The sequence below is a fragment of the Phoenix dactylifera genome, chromosome 1, assembly GCF_009389715.1.
Source record: "Phoenix dactylifera cultivar Barhee BC4 chromosome 1, palm_55x_up_171113_PBpolish2nd_filt_p, whole genome shotgun sequence".
Classification (NCBI taxonomy): domain Eukaryota; kingdom Viridiplantae; phylum Streptophyta; class Magnoliopsida; order Arecales; family Arecaceae; genus Phoenix; species Phoenix dactylifera.
The window spans coordinates 32424894-32430739 of record NC_052392.1 but is presented as its reverse complement, the minus strand read 5'-3'; the positions used below and the strand labels follow the sequence as shown (position 1 = coordinate 32430739).

Here is a 5846-nt window from a genome sequence, read left to right as displayed (position 1 = left end):
GATATTTATTTTAAAAATTTATTGTTGAAGGTTTCTTATGCACTTAAAAGATTATGTACGCAATCGAGCCTATCCCGAGGGCTCGATTGCTGAAGGATATATTGCTGAGGAGTGTTTGACATTTTGTTTGAGATATCTTGAAGGTGTTGAAATAGTTTTCAATCGACCTCAAAGGAATTATGATATCATAAAGAATGCAGATGTTTACAAGTTCTCATTTGGTGGAAGAGTTTTGGAAAAAGTTGAAAGTGTTGTTCTTGATCAGAAATCGTTGGCATAGGCACATCGCTATGTCTTACTTTATAGTGATATAATATCCGAGTCTCGCAGGTTAGTACGGTTAATTGAAATCTAAATTTACTGTCATGTCAGGAGAATGTAATATTGGTATTTAATTAAAGATAACCTTGATCGTGCAGAGAATTTTTAATAGCTCAGCGAAGTCTCAACCATAACATTCGTCCTACACCAAGGATTGAGCAACGATGGTTGGTTGAATTATTTCCAGAATGGCTTTTCAAACAGGTTTGATGTCTAATATATTAAGCTTTTTTTTAAATTTTTATAGAGAGAAATTAATCATTACTTCTATAATTTTTTTTAGGTACCAGTGATGATGGAGAGGAATTGTTCTGAGAAGTTAATAGTCATTGCTCGAGGTCCGAATAATATTGTCAACAGATATGATGGGTTCATTATAAATGGTTTTAAATTTCATACTAAAGAGCGTGAGAAATTTAGAAAAACCCAAAATAGTGGAGTTATGGTTGAAGCGGACGAAAAAAATTGTTATGGTGCTCTAACAGATATTTATGAGCTGGATTATTATGAAAATTTTAATGTAGTATTATTTCGATGTGATTGGGTGGATACAAACTCACCTAGAGGTTTGAGGCAAGACATAAATGGATTCACACTTGTAAATTTTTCAAGGTTGATACATACTGGTGTGTTATTGAAAGATGATCCATTTGTTTTTTCATCTCAAGCTCGACAAGTATTTTTTGTGCAAGACTCAAAAGATAAAAATTGGTCTCTTGTTATTAAAACGAAACCTAGGGACTTCTATGATAATGGAAAAAAGTTGGAAGAGGAGGACGATGATACTTATACTCAGTGTATACCTTATAATGTTGTGCCAACTGATGAAGTAAATGTGCCAACGAGTTTGATTAGGATGGATGTTGAATGAGAATGTAATTTGATAATGGTAAGTAAAATTTATGAAGCATATGTTGAATGAGTTATTATATTCTTTTTTATTAGCCCTTTATTTAGTATAAATCTATCATTTAACCAAATATTGATTTTTTTTTGTGCATACCAGGTAACAATATGCCCCGAGGGAGACGATTTAGAGATGTGGAGTTCCAGCATTCTCAGGTGGGATCTACTTCTGAGCAGTCCCCGCAGTCCCAGCAGCCATGTGATCACCAGCAGCACGAGTCAGGATCTCAGCGCGAGCCTCCTACTGATTGTCCGGAGGATGAGCTCCGGATCCAGGATAATTCGATTTAAAGTTCATATTTTATGTTCATATTTGTCTTCAACTTTTTAAGATATTTTATTTAATTTGAATAGATGGACAAGGGACAGTGAGGACGAGACGGGGACCCACTCAAGCAAAGGATGTGTAGAAACTTCCTCCGGGTGAGAAGATCATCATCCGATGCAACGAATTGGGGCAGCCCATCAATAGAGCTGGAAGTCTACTATCAAGCCTTTTAGGATCGATTGCACGCAAGGGTCAGCTGTGTCCACTCAATTATACGAAGTGGAATGACATGCTTCCTTCGTATAAGATTGAGCTTCTTAGACTTATATAGGTAATGAATTGAACTTATTCTTTTTAATTCGACACCTTCTGTATGTTAATTTGCTTAGTATCATAATTTTATTTTAGATGTTTAATATTATTATAATATTCTGTATCTTGTTGTAGGGTAAGTTTGTACTCCCTCCAGAGAGCCATGATTGGGTGCTAAAGTCCCTCAATCGCAAATGGAAAGAATATAAAGCAAAATTGAAGACGGACTTCAAGCGCGAGGGTATGACAGAGGAGGAGGTTGCTCGTGTGACTCCTCCTGATGTATACCCTCAGCAGTGGAGGGAGCTTGTTCACTACTGGTTTTCTGAAAGAGGACAGGTCATGTATATTGTTTCAATATCTTATATTATCTTTATTATTAATATAGATTGCAAATATATACATTGAATCATATTATACTATGTGCTTTTATTTTGGCAGACATATTCTAATATTGGTAGAGCTGCACGAGCATCTCAAGCAGTTCCTCATACTTCCGGCTCGAAGAGTTATGCGAGACGTAGAAATGAATTCGTAAGTTCTTTTGAAACTATATGAAACTGTACTAACATATAGCACGTATCATGATATATAGTTTGCCAATATACTTTCTATATGTGTAGATAGTAGAGCATGGAAGGGAGCTTGGTGAGGTAGAGTTTTATAAGATGACCTACACTCACCGAGATGGCAGCTTTGTCCGGGACGAGTCGAGAGATATAGTTGTATGTATTCATTTTTTATTTGATCACAATTTTTTTATTAATTTTACTTCTTTTAAAATATTAATGTGACTGTTTTTTTGGGAGAGAGATATAGGAAAGAGCTACAAATCTTATTTCAGAGCGCGTCGGAAAGTCATCATCATCCGAGGCGGCCAGTCGCATCGAGGCTCAGGTCTATGCCGAATTGATGGGCCCAGAACGTTATGATCGCGTGAGGGGTTACGGTGTCGGAGTTACCCTCACTCAGCTATCTGCAGTGAGCCGATATATCCAAGATGCTAGACAAGGTACTAGCACTGTAGAGGTTTGTAGTTTGAAGACAGAGATGGCACAGATAAAGCAGTCATATGAGACAAGGATAGAGGAGATGAGGCAGAGTCATATGACTGATATGGTGGAGTTGAAGCAAAGCCAAGAGTTGAAGATACAATCTTTGCAGGATCAGCTTGACCATATTTCATCCTTTTTGCAGAGATTTGCTCCTCCGGTACGTAACTAAATCTATTTGAATATTTTATGTAATTATAATGTATTCTTGTATGAGCGTGATGACTTTCGTATTTTTAGTTTCTAAAATATTTTTTTTCTTGTAGATTGATGATACTTCATCTACTCGTAGAGATGATGATGCCGTCGACCCTTGATACATATCGTAGATTGTGTACTTAGGAATTTGAGATGTATGTTTTTAGAATGTTTTTGAAGTACAATGTAATCAAATATGATAATATGAATGTAATCAAAGTTCTTGTTTGTGACATGTATTTTGTTATATATGTGATTTAGTGTATTTATTTGATTAGAATTTAATGTATACAGAGTATTAAAAATTACTTTTACGAAAAAAAATTTAAAAAAAAATGTTATTGCCGACGCTTTTAAGCATCGAAAAAAGCAATTGGCACGAAAACTGGCACTCCTTTAACGACGCTTTATAGCGTCGGTCAAGGAGCATATGCCGGCACTTTTAAGCGTCGGCATAGTCCAACAAAAACCTACCGCCTGAAGCGTCGGTTCAAGTACGCCGACGCTTTTAAGCGTCGGGTACCTCGAAGAAGAACGACGTTTAAAAGCGTCGGCATAGAGCGACGATGCTTTTTTGACGCGTCGGCCTAAACCGGACCCACGCCCACCTGCCCGACGTCTGACCCACGCTTTGGGGTGCGTGGGCTGGAAATTCGCCGACGCTTAAAAGCGTCGGTAGAGACCAAAAAAACCGCCGAAAAATATCCTTTCTTTTGTAGTGACAGGCAAAAGAAACAGCAGTCACTTGACATCATTTGCTCGCTCATATGGCTTAAACTAAATAGTCACCTGCGCATAGATAAATTAAAGATGATGGGCTACCAGTGTTAAGGACATTTCTTGTTTTTCCATAACTTCCTTGAAATCTTTCTATTTCATTGCCTCAAGGAAGCTGATTGGGCTTTGGCCAATAATACATAAGGATGCCCAGACTCGATGTGGACCATTTTGGCCACTACGAATTGAGTTGGATAAGATCCAGGAGCAAGACATGCCATATTGAGAAGCCAAGCTACAAGCCAAACTTCTGAAGGCCATAACTTGATTATACGACATTCAGTTGAGATGATATATTTTTTAAAAAAAAAAACAGACAACTTTTCAAGAGCTATGCCATGATGCCATGCCCTTTAGGGGGTGATCCCCTTATGATTCGACCCAAATTCCATCATTTAGGGCCTGATATAAGCTAATCAAACCCAAAGTATTCTTTTCGGGTAAGATTTTGAGCGGACATGTCTCTCAATCTAAGAAGAATCAAGCGGTAGAAGGCAAAGTTGATGTAGAAGTCAAGATCTATTTTCTGAAGAATTTTGGCATTTTCAAGTTTATTTCTACTATTGATGTCTATTTTAGATAAGACAGTTTTATAAGAATTAAGAAGAGAAATCCAACCCGAATTATATAAGGGCAGACTTTACCATTATAAATTATAAATAGAAGCTTTGTACCTCGGTTTTAGATAATCAATGAAAAAAAAAGGGACTTAAGCCCTACTTTTGCAATTGTTCCATCTTCTTCTAAATTTGTTTTGAGAGATTCGAGTTGAGCATATTGAGAAAATTCTTTTTTTTCCCTAGTAGGATTACCTAATCTTTTCTCTAAAAAAGTTTGGCGTGTCCCCAACTTATTTTGGATGCATCGAATAGATCAAGGGTACATTTGGTTCGTGACTAGAATCAGAATTGGAAAAGAAATAGGAATGCCCATATTTTGCAACGTATTTGATTCGTGACTGGAACTGGAATGGAATTTGAATATAAGGGAAGAGTCAAGATTAGGTTTTAGGGGATTAGGGTATTTCCATTCTTCTCTAAAATCGGAATGGGAATTAGACTCCTCCACACTAAATGGCTGGAATTGGAGTTACTCATTTCTATTTTCATTCCAAAACCCAACTCCCTCCCCCCCCCCCCCCCCCCCCCCGGAATTGGAGTTACTCATTTCTATTTTCATTCCAAAACCCAACTCCCTCCCCCCCCAAGCAAAACATTCCCCAAGATTCCAGTGCATCATCTAAAATATAAAATTCTGAGTTTTACTATTGTCAATAAGTAATTATATATTATCAATCTGACTTTGGTCTATATAAATTTAACTTAGTGAAGAGTTTCATCACCTCATAATGGCTATAGGCTAAGGTTATGCTAGGTTCTTTTTGAATATTTGTTTAAGAATTTTTTCTATTCTATTTGAAATAAAAGGAGAAAAATGTTTTTTTATTAAATTAGCATATTTTGTTTTAATAAAATGAACAAACTACTTTTTATTTTTTTCCCTCTCAAAAATCAGATTTTAGTTTTGCTTGGTACTCCACAAGGAGCAATATGGGCAAAAAGGAAAAGGAGTCCACTAGGGCTTCATCGGTGCTCTGGGGGTTTATTCAGTCAGAGAGGTCAAATATGGACCTCGATCCGACTGATTCGAGCAAGGATCGAACTAAGGAGGAACAGAGGCATAATAATCGACCAGAGAAGGGGGCGGATTTTTTGCCTCCTCAGAGTTCAATGGAGCACAGGGGTGAGCAGTCACTGGAGACGGCTCGAACATGGTCTCAGGTGGTCCGAGGTGGAAGATGATTCCGCTGGGAGACAACTAGGGCCATGGCGGAGGACATCACAGCTCTTAAAGAAAATTTTTTTAGGGTGGTGGCATTTTCTGACATAGAGGTCGATCGGGTCAACAAAAATGGAGGTCGGTCATCGTTCTCGATCGCAAGTCCCTGGGAAGGATTTTCCCATGATTTTTTTTTTTTTTTTTTTTTTTTTTTTTTTTTTTTTTTTTTTTTT

General features: G+C 37.3%; 1 long non-coding RNA gene across 1 annotated transcript; it reads left to right on the top strand.

Annotated features, from left to right (window-relative positions):
• Nucleotides 1–221: 221 nt before the first annotated feature.
• LOC113462689 lies at nucleotides 222–805 on the top strand. The gene is made up of 3 exons (XR_005507209.1): nucleotides 222–330; nucleotides 420–525; nucleotides 605–805. It is a non-coding gene; the product is annotated as an uncharacterized LOC113462689 (long non-coding RNA).
• The last annotated feature ends 5041 nt before the right edge of the window (nucleotides 806–5846 follow it).